Genomic DNA, 16633 nt, shown 5'->3' with positions numbered 1-16633 from the left:
CGCTCGGCCCATCAATCGAGCATATGGATAGTGGGCTTCCTACTAAGCTGCCTACCCGCTCGGCCCTGCAATGGACGACACTTGGACAACAGACTTTCAGCCAAGCGGCTATCCCGTTCGGCGTGACAACAGACAACACAAGGATAGCATAATTCCGGCCGAGCGGCCATTTCGCTCGGCCAAGTAACAGACATAGTGGGATATCCTTCGACATCTTTTTGGGAGCTAGTGTCGGTGATAGGCGGCATGGTCAGACAGAGGATCGTATAGCGGAAGCTTCCGCTGTCACTTTAGAGATATGCTCGACCCGTTAAGGTATTGTGTCAGGGACACTTTACTGACATATCTTTTCAGGGAAGCTTTGAGATGTGTGCTTACCTTGGGAAGCGTGCATACACACTTCTGGGACTCTATATAAAGGGGGTCCAAACACCGGCGAAGGTATGTTTTTCTCGTGATTTCTACTGTTACGCTACAGTTCTTGCTTCTTCTCGCTTCACCGGAGACTGACTTGAGCATCGGAGGGCTATCGCCGGGGACCACTTCCCTGGCTCGACACTGATGTTGCTTGTGTTGCAAGCAAGAGCTAAGTTCACCGGAGGTCAGTAGGATTGCCACGTCCCCAACATCCATCTCTTCGACTTTCGGACATGATCAGTAACTAAGCCGAGTCGAGCCGAGCTTAAAATGAACCAAGCTTTTGAAATGAGTGTTTAAGCTTGATTTGGTTTATTTTTTATGAGCTTGAGCTTAGTTCGTTTATATGTTATCAAGCTCTCAATTCAAGCTTGACTTATGCTTAGTTCGAGCTTGGCTTAAACTTGGTTCGAGTTTGGTTCGTTTAGATGTTAGCAAGCTCTCAATTCAAACTTGTTTGATTGTTTGAAACTTTTAGTTGTTTGATTGATTATTAAGTTTGATAATTTAAATTTATTTATTTATTTTATTATTTATTTAGCATATTGAAAAGAGTTTTATTAATGAATATGGTTCCTGAACATTGTTCACGAACATTATTCACGAACGTTATTCGCGAATGTTAACGAGTTGAACACATATGTGTTCAAACTTGTTTATTTAACTTAACGAGTTGTTCAAATTTGTTTGTTTAATTAATCTTATGTATATTGAACGAATATAAATAAACTCTTACTAAGTTGAACATCAAACTTGTTCATGAATGTTTGATTCATTTATAACCCTATCCACATTGACGGTTATAATAATGTGTTATAACATGTTATTAGTGTTAAAACCAATATTATCATATTAATTCTTACATGTCAATGATTTCATTGAACGGCGTTTAATACATTGAAAGCGTACCATGAATTATTTTATAAAAAATAAATAAAACAAAACAAAATTCTCACATGGTGGGTGGTGCGTGCACTAGGTGAGAGGAATTTTTTAATTTATAAAATTAAAAATTTTAATTCATAAAATTAAAAATCAACGAATAGAATTTAATTTTAAATTTTGAAATTAAAACCCAACAAATAAAATTAAATTTATGGTATATTTATATGAGAAAATGAATATGTTAATAAGTAACATATGAATCCCATAATTAAGTATTGATGTTAAAATGAATATGAGAAAATGAAAGTATTATATAATGTGTATATGGTATGTCAATTGTATATTTTTTGATGAGATGATAAATATTATAATACTCACAAATATGAATACTCTAAAATAGATATATGCAAGGTCCATAATTTTTCATGAAGACTTAAAAAGAAATCAAACTATCTTAAGTTTGTCTCTTGGCTCCAACGAAGCTTTTATAATGTTAAATGAATTAAGTCGAGTTAGATTTTATAATATTTAAAATCATTTGATAAAGTAATCGAACCAAGTTAAATCGAATTTAAAATTAATTAAATCGTTAAATTAATTTTAACTTGGGTTACAAGCTAGAGTTTGATTCAAATTTACTTTAAGATTAGTTTATTTAAATATTAAACCCTCAATTTAAATTTATTTGACGATTGTTTGAAAACTTTTATATATTAATTTGTTTGATTATTTATATAATATAAATTTATTTATAATGTTCTTCTCTCTTTTCTACCTAGTTTATTTGACGGTTAATTATAAATAGATTATGTGATTTATTTTTATTCATATAAGTTTAAGATGAATTATAAAGAACATCTGGAATGGAATGAATATAGTAATCCTTGTACTACCATAGTATTCTTCTTTTCTTTCGTCTATTTATTTTTTCCCCCTCCCAATCCAAAACAAACTCGTCTTTCCTTTGTTTCCTGGGCGAGCACATAAGATCCGCCAACATTGTCGAAAGTCGAAACCGACGAAGACTCCTCTCATTTTCCTCTACACGGTTAGTTGCTAATCTCTGTTTCTTTTTTTCTAAACAGTTCTGTCTAATTGGGAAATTCTCATCCTCGGTTATGTGGAGATTAAATCTCCATCTCTATCCTTAAATTATATTCTCACCTGCATTCCTGTCCTCATTCTTGATTCTATCTAATCGAGGAATCCCTATCCTCGTTCACACGTGGATTAAATCTTCATTCCCACTTCAAATGCTACATTGACTTACCCAAAAGGATTTTTAATTTTCAACATATTTCATAAAAATATTAATAGATCCAATCACGTATAAATACTAATTTATTATTTTATTAAGAATATGTACCCTTTACTATGAAGTTCAAAATGAAATTACATTAATGTCCTTTTTTCTTTTCACATCGATAATAATTTCAAAATTTATTAGTAATTTTCATAAATACATCAATTAGGGATATAGAGTTTAAGACTAGACTAAGTTACAGTGCATTATTGAAAAATTTTCTCATTAATCAATCAGTGATCTAGAGTTTGAGATTCAGTTGCGGTGTATTATTAGAAATTTTTCTCATTAATCAATTAGAGATCTAGAGTTCGAGACTCAATTGTCACGTATTATTGAGAATTTTTCTCATTAATCAATTAGAAATTGAGAGTCCTTTTTAGTCTTACATCTTAGAATTTGTAACATTGCGAGTAGAATTTTTTTTTATAAATATTTTGGACTGACAATGTTAAAAAATATATTTTTTCTCGATCAAATATAATAGATAACAAAGGATTCTTGAGCTGTAACCTTGACTATGGTTATGAAGTTGACCGTGGGAAGTACTCCCGGTCAACCTTTTACATAAATATAATTTGTTATGATAATCACAATGTTGTAATTAGTTAAATCACACGAAGAACTCAAACCGCTTTAGCATGAGGCAAGTGGTTGGGCGGTCGTATACTGTAATAACTGAGCTAAGGTACTCAATCCTGACCTGATGTGATCACGTAGGTCCAGTGACGGATTCAAAAATTCAAACATTAAGGGATGATTTTTACGTAGAATAAGAGGTGGTATCCTCTATCTCCATCAGTGGAACTCCATAATAATAGGGATTCCACCGTCGGCAAGAAGGGCGACCGCCGATGTCCCCCCCGGGATCCGCCCCTGTGTAGGCCTAAGTTTACTTGCAATTGTCTGATAGCAAAGTATCCATTGATAAAGATTTGAGATCATAATTTTCAATCTACGAAGGTGCTCAGTAAAGGTTGAATAAGTTTTTATAATTTATTCTCTTTTAAAGTGTACGGGACTGTCTTAAAAGAAGGTTGAGATTGACGATTTCAATTTTACTACTAGCGATTGAATGATTTCAGTTAATTACATATGTTTTTGGTGCTGCTAAAGTTACAGTCAATCACGTCGGATCCCTTCAAATTTGTTTAGTGCAAAAATATCAGAATATAAAAAATGAAAGACAAATGGGGGGCGTTGTCTGTCTCTGAACGTAAATGCATATTTTTCGTCTAAATTTCTCATTCCAATCCCGTGTAGAGGTATAAAAACTGAGAATGAATAAGAACTTAATATGACCCTCCACCAAAAATATATATATATATATATATATACTGAGAATGAATAAGAACTTAATATGATCATCCACCCAAAAAAAAAAAAAAATCTGGAGTTTACCGACGGAAATATTCGTCGGAATTCCATTGATAAATTCTTATCCCGACGGATTTCCAACAGAAAATCATCAGTTGCGAGAATATATGTCGGAGCCTTATTTACCGACAGAAATATAACTTACATCGGTAAATCACCGACGGAATAATAATTCTGTCGGTAAACCTTACCGGAAACACTATACAGCCACTGTCAACTTCTCCGATGGAAATTATTTTTTCGTCTATGATTTACCAACGGAAGTTATATTTCCGTCGGGGGTTAGGTTGGGATTACGGAGGAAATCGGTCACTCGTATCGACAATTACCGACAAAAATCGACATTTCGTCGGAATTACCGACAGAAATCGGAAATCCATCGGTAACTTATCGACGGAAGTTACATTTCCGTCGGGGGTTAGGTTGGGAATACGGAGGAAACCTGTCCCTCGTATCGACAAATATCGACGGAAGTTGAAAATTCCATCAGTAATTACCAATGAAATTTCGATTTCCGTATGTAATTACCAACGAAATTTCGACTTCCGTCGGTAATTATCAATACACAATGCCGACGAAATAGATATTCGGTCAGTATTCCGTCAGAAAATTAAAAAAAAAACTGACAACAACCAATTGTATTCAGAATCAACCGTATTTACAAATTACATATCATATAAAATCATCACAATTGATGGTATTTCATACATATAAACATCATATTATGCCATCCATACATATAATCATATTTTATACATTCTAACAATTGATACAATTACAGCTTACAAATCCTAATTAACAATCTATACATACATACAAACAAACTAACACAATTGAGATAATTCATATATCAAAAACAAATTAATAGTATTATGAATAGAAAAACATATAGAAACAAATACAATATAAATAAAACATTCATATATAAATCTAAATATTTCCATGCTCAAATTTATAAATCCATACCATATTAACAAATACTCCAAAAACAACTAATAGTGTAAAATCCTGCAGAAAGTAAAATACAATAGATTATGATCAGATTGATGTATAATTCAAAATATTGCATATATGTATAATGAATTTTACATGTAAAAAATAAATACTTAGATAGAAAGATAATGATGATGATGATGATGATGATGATGATAATCATGCTGAATATATACATCCTGACGCCTGAAACATATAATAATATTAATATTTAGAAATAAACATATTCGAATAAAACAATCAAATATATTTTGCAAGTAACTTGTATGATAATTAAATATTTAAATTATAGTTGAACAAACCTCAAAACATGTTAATCACCACGATCTAATGGGTCTTGAGTCTCCTGTGACTCAAAATCATGTGGTGTCTAGGTGGGGGAGAAGTTTGCCACGATCGCTTGCATACAGGCAAAGAGAGCATCATTATCCGCATCATGCTGGGCTCTGATCCGATCCTCCTCGGCTCTCCTCTGTTCCTCAACGGTTCTCCTCTTCTCCTCAGCGACTCTTCACTGGTCCATAGAAGTCATCCTCTCATTCATTGACTTCAGTTGTGTGCATAGTTCTTCATTTTCGCGTCTTAAAGACTGCATCTCACTAGAAGAAGAGAAACTAGCACGACCCCTAGGAGTCCTCAAACGATCAAATGCCACTTTGGCCTGGGAGCCAAGGCCGTAGAGGGTGGAGTTTTTTGTCTTTCCACCGACAACATAGACAGAGCCAAATGCATAAGGTAAGGGGTTACTTCAATTATTTTCACTAAGGCAAATGCACAAGGTCGAAGTCATATCTTCTTAGACATGCATAGATAGAGCTTCCCTAATCTACTATTATCCCAAACTTCTCTAGTACTATTTGCTAAGTTAAATTAGTCCCTAATTTAACTAGTCTTAATTACCTAGTCGAGTAAACTATTGTTTTGGAGGTACCAGCTAATTTGGTGTCTCTCCCTGAATTATTGAACTTGGGGTTTAAGTTTTAGGTTTATGTCAATTGATTTTATAGTTATAATAAATTTGAGTATAACTTGAGTTTAAATTAAATTTGTAGTTAATTGTTTTAAGTTTAGTTTTTGAGTTTGATTTATTTGATTTCATTTTATTTTTTAGGTTTGACTTTAGCTTAGTAGGTTTAAAGGTTGAGTTATTTGGTTTATTTTGATTCGATTTTAGGTAATGTATTTCATTTTTAAGTATATAGTATTGATTGAGTCCTATTTATTTGGTTAGACAAGATTTTGTTTGTTTTGTATTTTGACTTATTAATGAAATAAATATTTTATTTGTCGAGCTGGACTTATATCCGAGCTCAGACTTATTGTATACAGCTTTTTGTGATCCAAGTATCATGTCGAGGTACTTGGATCTTGTTATAAATTTTTCTAAAAGTTCTTTTAGTTCAATTACTTAATTTTTCAATTTGAAAATTTTCTTCTCAAGTTTTAGAACTTGAGTTGGAATTCCAAATTTAACTGGTGGATTTGTTTTAAGTTGTTCTTTTAGGTTTTGATTTTCTTTAAGAAGTTTATTAATTTAAATTTATGATTTCCTAACTTTTTGTTCAAGCATGCAATGATTTTGAAAAACCTAGCAGTTAGGTTAGAATTTACCTCATTGAGATCTTCGGAAATAAGTACATACTCATGGCTTGACTCGTATTCTGACTCGTCATCTTCATTAGCTTCACTTTCTGATTCCAGTCCAGATGCCATCAGCGCGAGGTAGTTCTATTGCTTTGGTTCTTCAGCATCTGATTCTTCAGAGGAAGATTCGTCCCAAGTTGCTTTTAATTCCTTCTTTCTTTTGGTAAACATCTTTCTTACCATGTTTACCAGTTGTTCTTCTTTATCTGAGTCAGGGTTAGACTCGGATTCTGATTCAGGTTTATTCTTGTTCTTGACTTATTTTGAGAGGCCTGCAAGAAGTGTAACACATTTCTCAGACCTTTTGGAGTTAGTTTGCTCATGGAATTCGAGTTCACAAAAGAGTTCATCTAATTTTAATTTAGATAAATTTTTCGAAACCTTGTAGGCATCAACTATAGATGCCCACAATTTATTTCGAGGAAAGGAATTTAAGGCGTACCTGATTATATCTCGATTTTTCATCTAGTGGTCGATTAAGTGGAGCCCGTTGAGGATGTCCTTAATCCTCGCGTATAGTTGGCTCACTATTTCTCCTTTTAACATTTTAATGTTAAACAACTTATTTAGAAACAGATCTCATTTAGTTAACTTAGCGTCGTTGGTTCCTTCGTGTAATTCGATAAGCTTGTCCCATAGCTCCTTTGCATTCTTGTGTGGGTTGACACAGTTGAGTTCTTCTTTCGTGAGTTCTCACTGGATCTTGTTCAATGCATTTGAGTCGATCTGGGCCTTCTTCTTATTTTTTGAATTCCATCCTTCTGGATCAAGGGGTACTTTAGTTGCTTCGTCTATCGATGCCCTATATCCTCGTCAGATGGTGAACCACTGCTCAATGTCAGTCTTTAGATAGACCTCCAATCTCTTCTTCAAATACAAAAAATTATTTTCGTTGAAGAGAGGAGGACGAGCAATATTGTATCCTTCAAGTTGGGCCATTTGAATTATCTTGCAAAAAAAAGATAAAAGAAATGTCCCAAGATTAGGTCTTGGATTAGCAGAGTTTGAAGTAAAAAAGAAATATCGATGATTCAAGTGGTGTTGCACCAATTTCGAGTAAAAGCCGAATGAAAAAAATTACTTGAAGAGGTAAATTTTACCAATTCAAATAAAATATGAAAAAACTAAAATTTGAAAAGAAATAAAATAATTCCCCATTCTTGATTGGTGATTGCACCAATTTAGAGCAGAACTTTACTCTAGTATCACTTGTTGAATCATAAAAATGCTAGAGGGGACAAGGTGAATAGTGTTCTTTGCCTTTTCAAAAATCATGAGTTAAGATAAACACAGTGGAAAAGAACGTAGAAGAAAAGCGAACGTTAACACGGGTCGTTTTACTTGGTTCGGAGCTTTCGACGACTCCTACTCCAAGGCACGCGCTCGCTATATGCTTTCGTTGTGCAATCACTATAATCACGAAGCAATTACAAAACTTAAGTACAATTGCAAGAATTACATTATACCGACAATACAATTTGGAAAACTTGAGCGTAGGTTGTGTTAGGACCGTTAACCGGCTAGAAGGGGGGTTGAATAGTCATGTACAAATAAAAAACAAACTCTTCTCAGACTTAAAAGAGCACTTGCATAAAACAATTAAATAAACTGAAAAAAGCAGAGGCTCAGAGGATTTACTTGGTTAGAACCGGGGAGGTTGTTAATCCAAGGAAATGAATCGCACTAAATTCTCCTCCAAGTGGAGAAGCCTATTTACAACAATTTACACACAGAAAGATGAAGCTAAACTAGAAAGGAAAGCGCACAAGTGTTGTTTCAGTAATTGCTTGTTCTATTCTAGCTTCTGGACCAAGGCTATATTTATAGTCTTAGTCGGGGCGTCTGGAAGGGTTCCAGGCATCTGGAGTGAAATAGAATTCTATCCCCGACGCGTTGATCAAAGTCCACGTCGATTATGATAACATTTGGGTTCCGGGCACCCGGACTCACAAAGTTAACACGGTTGACTTTTTTGGTCCGGGCCCTCTACTTCGGCTCTGCTCGCCTCGGTCCGGGACTTCTCTCCAGCTCCGCTCGCTTGGGTGATTTCGTCCATCCGGAATAGGGCTCACCCGAACCCAACTTCCGGCCTTCTCGAGCAACCTTCATCTTTGGCTTCTCGTCCCTTGGAAACGTCATGCACCTCCTTCTCGTCCGCTCGCGTACTCTTCCGCAGCACCTCGTCCCTGAGATGCACTGAGCTCATCGACTCTCTCCCGTGTTGTCCTTCTCGCTAGCTGCATCTTTTGCTCAACTTTCTGTGCTCTTAACCTCCTGCACACTTAGACACAAGGTTAAACACAACAAGACTTAACTTAACTTGTTTGATCACATCAAAATTACCTTGGGGTACCAACAATCTCCTCCTTTTGATGTGAGCAACCCAAGTTAAGTTATGGTAAACTAACATAAACATAAACACAATTAAAGTAAAAAAAAAATTTTAATTTACCAATCTACCTCCCTCTAGACTTAATCTTTTTCTTCTTCCCCTTTGATCACATAAAAAATGAGGTACCAAGAAAATTTTAATTTTGATTTTCAAATAATTTTGAAAAAAAACTTATCAAGTTTTAAAAATTTTGAAAAAAATTGATATAAAAAAAATTTTACAATTAATTTTAGAAACTTTAAGTGTAAAAAAAATTTCTAAGTAAGAAAATTTCAAGCAGAAAAATTTTCTAAGTTTTAAAAAAAAATTGTGCAATGTATAAAATAAATTTTGGTAAAACAAATTTTATAAAATAACTTAAAAACTTTAAGTTAAACAGATAAAAAAATAGAAATTTTTCTAAGTTAAACAAATTTGTAGAGAGAAATTTGAGAATTTTTTAAAAAAAAAATTTTGAGTAACTATTTAAATCATTATCTAATTTCAATTTTAATGCTCTATCAATTAATTAATTAAACATTTTATTTTAATATTTGGATTCCAGACTGTGGCGATGTACTAGGTCTTCTTGGTTATTGGAGCAACAACCACTTTCTAGACAAAGCCTTATAAGAAAATTAAATGTCAATGTATTCTCTGAAAGCCCTAAGTCCAATTAAACTTTTAATTAAGACAAGACTTTGGAACCCAATATAATTTCCAGCCTACTGGATTAATTAAAAATCTTTTGGGTATATATTTCTTTGAAATTTTCTTAACTTGTCCTTTGTGATATTTAAAATATCAGTTCAAATTATATCTTTTATTGTTTTGATTAAACAAACATGCACGATTTTTCAAGTATGCTATTTTTTTTTGTAAATTACCATTCTCCAATTTTATTTTATCAAATTCTTCTAATGGAAAAGATTTCACTAGAATTAATTTTAAATTTTTTTTTCTAATTTGCAACAATCTTTAGATAATAATTTAACAAATTTAAACATTTTATCGGGAGGAAGAGATCGTACTTGACTTACCTTATCGATCTCGTTGTCCGTGGCTTCCCCTGAACTGCTGCTTTCTTCCGATGTCGCTCCCCCTTCATCGATGCTCTCGATGCTCATTTTGGAAGAGCTTTCTTCGTGTTCGTCTTGATGACTTGCCATCAACACAAGCCCGGAGAAAGCCTCAACTTCCGATTCGAATGACGTTTCGTCCCACGTCGCCTTTAAAGTCTTGTACTTGTTCGTTTGGACAGGTTTCTTTCCTTTGTCTTTATCCTTGTTCCTTAACTTAGGGCAGTTGTCCTTAACATACCCTTCTTTGTTGCAGTGGTAGCATCTAATTGTCCTTTTCTTTCTACCCTGTAGATGGTTAGTTTTTCTTGATTTAAATAACTTTTTAAAACTCCTTACGATCATTACCATTTCATTGTTGTCGAGAGAGGATTCTGACTCATGTTCGTCTCTTGTTGCCTTGAAGGCGATATTGTGCTTCGGCTCCTTCGTACCTACACATTTCGATTCATGCACTTCAAAAGTTGAAAATAATTCTTCTAAAGTAATAGATTCTAAGTCCTTAGAGATAAAGAAGACATTTACTAGTGATGCTCATTTTGTATTTCTAGGGAATGCATTAAGAGCGTACCTTAGTGAATCTCGGTTGCTTACCTTTTCTTCGAGATTTGAAAGTGGTGATTGTTGGTGCAATCTTAGGTCAAGGTTGACCTGGTTGACCAGACTCGAGTTGACTTGACTCGAGTTGTGTTTTGATGTTTGACGAGTTATGTTTGACGATGTTTGACGAGAAGAGAAGTTCTATTCTTGATATGGGACAAGAATAGATGTTTGGGAGATTATTGGTGCAACCGTAGGTCAAGGTTGACCTGGTTGACCTGATTCGGGAAAGAGTCCAAGTATGGAGACTTGGCAACGGAAAAGTCCAAGTGTGGAGACTTGGCACTGGAAAAGTCCAAGCAGGGAGCTTGGCACGCGAAAAGTCCAAGTGTGGAGACTTGGCACGGGAAAAGTCCAAGTATGGAGACTTGGCACTGGAAAAGTCCAAGTATGGAGACTTGGCACGGAGAAGTCCAAGCAGAGAGATTGGCACGAGGGAAAGTCTTAACTGGGATGTTAGGCAGCTGGAAAATCCTGGTGAGTGAAGCCAGGCAATGGGAAAGTCCTAACTGGGATGTTAGGCAGTTGGAAAGTCCTGGTGAGTGAAGCCAGGCAGTGAGAAAGTCCTAACTGGGATGTTAGGCAGTGTGGAAATCCTGGTGAGTGAAGCCAGGTGGAAAGTCCTGGTGAGTGAAGCCGGGCAAGGGAAAATCCAGATAGATCAAGAATGATCGGACATCTGGTGTTGAGGAAAGTCCAAGTAGGTCAAAGGGATTGACCGGACACTTGGCGAGGAATTCTAGCAGGTCAAGGGAATGACCAGATGCTAGGGATGAAGTACCAATAGGTCAAGGTTGACCGGATATTGGTTTGGAAGGTTTGAGACTTGGTTTGGGCAAAAACCAAGCTCTGGATCGGTCTGCAGACCGATCCAGTGATACGTTTGTGTATCTGATCGGTCTGGTGACCGATCAGATAACAAACAGAAGGCTGTGGGCTTACTGATCGGTCTGGGGACCGATCAGCATGGAGCCTGATCGGCCCAACTCTCTGTGAAGCCTTCTGATCGGTCTGGGGACCGATCAGCACAAGGCCTGATCGGTCCCCGCGACCGATCAGGCAAGCCCCAGACCGATCAGGCTGAAGCCTGATCGGTCCGGGTTCTAGCCGTTGCGTAGCAACGGCTAGTTTCTGCTGTGTCTTCTTCGCAGGAATAAAGGGGTCGAGGGCTGCTGCTGCGATACTTACTTCTTCTTCCTTCCTGTTGCGAAGTGCTGTTGTGCTTGAGCTTTGTTGAGCTCCTCCTTGTCGAAGCTTCGCGTGAGCTTCATTCCACGACTGGATCAGCTGCTGCTGAGTTGCTTGTTGCATCTGTCCGTGAAGTTGCTACTTCATCCGGGACCCCAGTCGACGAGAAGGCAAGCTACTGTGTTTACATTCCTGTTGTATTTTGTTCTTGCTATTCTCTTGTACTCTTAGCTTGCTGTTGCAAGTGATTGTGGCGAGGTTTCTCCACCCACAAGGAGTTTGATTTAGCCGATTTTCCGGGGACTCATCCACCGACGGATTGATAGGCTTCGTCCACCTTACGGACACGCCGAGGAGTAGGAGTTTCATCTCCGAACCTCGTTACATCCTTGCGTAGAGGTTTGATTTCTTCTCCTGTTTTCTTTCTGCATTTAGTTTCCGCTGCACTAACCTAATTGTAGGAAGAACGCGAGAATTTGGGGCGGCTATTCACACCCCCCCTCTCTAGCCGAGTACGAACGATCCTAACAAGTGGTATCAGAGCGAGGCCGCTCTTCAACGGATCAACACCCGGGGGAGCACAAGCTAGAGATGGATCAATTCGGAGAAGACATCATCATTCCACCCTTCTACAATGACAACTTCGCATATTGGAAGGTAAGGATGATGTATTTTCTTAGGACTAATATGTGGAACTGGTTTTGTGTACAAGAAGGGTTTACTCCTCCAATGGATAAAGAAGGAGAGCCTCTAGAGAAGAACAAGTGGACGAAGGAACAAGTCCACCAATCCACGATCAACAATGAGGTAACTAAAACAATTGAATTTCCATTACCTACTAATGTTTTGTGTAAGATAGGTAAATACAACAATGCCAAGGAGTTGTGGGATAACTTGGCCAAGTACCATGAGGAGAGCTCCACTTCAAGCCATGAAGAGGAGCCTAGTGAGCCAAGTAGCTCACATCATGGAGGAAGCGAATTGGGAGTTGAGGGCTACTCAACATCCAAGGAAGAAGAGGAGGAGAGCTCTTGTTCAAGATCGGAGCAAGAAGAGGCATCTACCTCCGGAAGGGATGAAGAAGAAAGCTCATCTACATCCACAACCCTAGGTAACTCAAACACTGTGATTTCAAGCAAATTACACATAATGTGTTTTGAGTGTAGGAAGTTTGGGCACTACAAGAGTAAGTGTCCAAAGAGGGTTAGAAAGACTCCACTGGCACCAAAGGTCAAGGAAGCCGGAGTCTCGACAAGCAAGAGCAAGAAGCACGTGGTGTACTTCCAATGCAAGCAACAGGGACACTATAGGAGTCAATGTCCAAGGGGGAGGCAACCTCACAAGGACAAGAGGCCAAACACATGTAAAGGGGGAGCTAAGGCAAACCCTAAGGTAACATTTAAAGCTCATTCTTGCAATTCTAGTAGGATGTATGCTAGTAGTCTTATTGTCATTGTCAATAATGATAAGCATGTTAACACTATAAATCGATACATGTGCTTAGGAGCCAAGCATGTTAGCCTAGATAAGAACAATTCTAGAAATGCTAACCCTAGAATTAACTCATCTAAGGCTAAGGAAAATCTAGATAGAAATCTCAAATCATCTAGACACATGCCTAGGAATACCTCAAATAAAAATGATAAATCAAAACTTGAGGTATTAGAGAAAGAAAATCAAGTCTTGAGGTCAAGACTTGACTCTCTAGAAAAGGCTCTTAAGGATTTGACTCTAGGGTCTAGGGGTCAAAAACTCAAGTCCAAGGACAAGAAAGGTTTGGGTCACAAACCTAAGTCCCAATTGGTCAAGCCCACTTATCATAATATTTCATTCGATTATGGAACAAAACCTAGGGCTAGGAAGACCATTACCAAGGTCACAAGGGAAGTCACCCCTATAGTTGACCTTGATGAGACCCAAATGACCAAGGCTTTAAAGCCTAAGAGGGTCATTAGGAGGGTTGCTAGGGAAGTTATCCCTAGTGAATATTTAGTGAACCCAATGAGCTCTAATAGGTATTGTGTTCCTAGGAGCATCTTCTCTACCCCATAGATGAGTTAGAGAGTGTCAACTCCGATTAGAAGGGTAGTTAACCCAACTTTGAGGAAATTGACACTCAAGGAGCATTTTCAAGGTTTTGAGAACTTTTGAAAATGAAATGGAATTATCATTTACTCCTTTGAAGAGTTAAATGTGCCTAAAGATTGGAAATTTTATTTTTAATCTCAATTGGCACAATTTGGGAAAATCTAGAGAACTCTCGAGGAAAAATGAAACATGCCAAGTTTTGAGGATAAATTTGATCTTTAAGTGGCATGAATTAATCTAGAGTTCAAGAAGTGTCAAAATTAGGATTTTGGCATTTTGGGGCAATCTAGGATTAAATTTGAAGTTAGCCAAGTGGTTAAGGATACTTAGATAGGTAATCTAGGTATATTTATGTATGCTAAATCTTGCCATGATTGTTTGCCCTCACATGTCATGACATCATGTTTAGTTTTATTATCATTTGAAATGTCATGATAATGCTTAGGCTAGTTTTTATGTCATGTTTATTTAAGTTTCAAACTTCATGCCATGACATCATGACATTGGCACATGTTTTCATTTATAATACCATTTTATGCCATGTCATCATTTCTTGCATTAATAATCAATTGAATTGATTTAAGGATGAAAAACACATTTTGATATTGAGATCAAATTTGTGTTTAGAAAATGCATGAGACCTTAGTCTAAGATACCTAAACCCATATCTCACATCAAAATTGCCATGGATGTGTTTGATACACTTTAGATGTGTGTGAGATATTAGGATCATGAATTAGGATCAAGGTGCATAGTTCTTGTGCCTAGATGAGCCTAATTCAAGAAATGGAGGATTATAGGGAAAGCTTGTGTACAAGTCATGTACAATTAGCCCTAAGATTATGGTCCTAAATTAAAAGGTTTAAAATCATTTTGAAATTGATTTAGAAAACCTTGATGAAGCCATCTTAGTGATTGCATTCATCATTGAACATTGTGATACAAAGTTGAGTTAAACTTGAACTATTTCAAAGCTTTTGAACTTTGTATCAAGATTGAAAAATGGAAGTTATTTTCATATAAAACTATTTTTCCATGATAGTATATGTTATGAGGAATATATCCTCAAAATTTTATAATTTTTCGAATTTTCTGGAATTTTCTAGGAGTTTCTGAATTTCTCCCGGGGAGGAAAATCAGAAATCTCTGATTTCAGAGTCTGGATCGGTCACCAGACCGATCCAGGGAAGGCCTGATCGGTCTGGTGACCGATCAGTGATGATCCAGAAAGAGGATCGATTTGGGAATCGATCCAAGGGGTTCCTGATCGGTCTGGGGACCGATCAGTGCGTGCTGAATTGCTGAAATTCGACTGGATGTCTGAAATTTCAGTTTTTGGGAGTTGAGTTTCGGATCTCTAAAGGATTGAAACTCTCCAAGACATTGTTGGCGCAATGGTCAAGGGGGAGTTGGCCTTTAGGGAGAGTTTTACCTATTAGTCAAGGGGGAGTTGACTTTTAGGGGGAGTTTTTACTCCTAAAGACTTGAGTGATATGGGATTATCACTAAGTTGATTGTTGTGTTTAGTATCAAGGGGGAAATGAAGAGTTTCAATGAAAGGTATGAGACTTTCATTAGGAAGAAACTCTTAAGCTTGATTTCCTCTTTTTGATGTGTGTCAAAAAGGGGGAGAGTGTAGGTTTTGGAAGAATGTTCAAGGAAGAACATTGGAAAACCTAAGTTAGGTTATCGGGTTAACCTAACTTGATTTTGGATTTTGTCAAACATCAAAAAGGGAGAGATTGTTGGTGCAATCTTAGGTCAAGGTTGACCTGGTTGACCAGACTCGAGTTGACTTGACTCGAGTTGTGTTTTGATGTTTGACGAGTTATGTTTGACGATGTTTGACGAGAAGAGAAGTTCTATTCTTGATATGGGACAAGAATAGATGTTTGGGAGATTATTGGTGCAACCGTAGGTCAAGGTTGACCTGGTTGACCTGATTCGGGAAAGAGTCCAAGTATGGAGACTTGGCAACGGAAAAGTCCAAGTGTGGAGACTTGGCACTGGAAAAGTCCAAGCAGGGAGCTTGGCACGCGAAAAGTCCAAGTGTGGAGACTTGGCACGGGAAAAGTCCAAGTATGGAGACTTGGCACGGAGAAGTCCAAGCAGGGAGCTTGTGAGCTTGGCACGAGGGAAAGTCCTAACTGGGATGTTAGGCAGCTGGAAAATCCTGGTGAGTGAAGCCAGGCAATGGGAAAGTCCTAACTGGGATGTTAGGCAGTTGGAAAGTCCTGGTGAGTGAAGCCAGGCAGTGAGAAAGTCATAACTGGGATGTTAGGCAGTGTGGAAATCCTGGTGAGTGAAGCCAGGTGGAAAGTCCTGGTGAGTGAAGCCGGGCAAGGGAAAATCCAGATAGATCAAGGATGATCGGACATCTGGTGTTGAGGAAAGTCCAAGTAGGTCAAAGGGATTGACCGGACACTTGGCGAGGAATTCTAGCAGGTCAAGGGAATGACCAGATGCTAGGGATGAAGTACCAATAGGTCAAGGTTGATCGGATATTGGTTGGAAGGTTTGAGACTTGGTTTGGGCAAAACTAAGCTGGATCGGTCTGCACCGATCAGTTGATCGTTAGGTATCGATCGGTGCGTGACCGATCGATAACAAAAATGTAAGGCTTCTTGATCGGTCCTGGGACCGATCAAGATGGAGCTGATCGGTCCGGACCGATCGAGACGCTGAGAT

Source organism: Zingiber officinale, chromosome 4B (genome assembly GCF_018446385.1).
Source record: "Zingiber officinale cultivar Zhangliang chromosome 4B, Zo_v1.1, whole genome shotgun sequence".
Taxonomy (NCBI): Eukaryota; Viridiplantae; Streptophyta; class Magnoliopsida; order Zingiberales; family Zingiberaceae; genus Zingiber; species Zingiber officinale.
The sequence above is the reverse complement of the archived record's forward strand: the minus strand, read 5'-3'. Positions refer to the sequence as shown.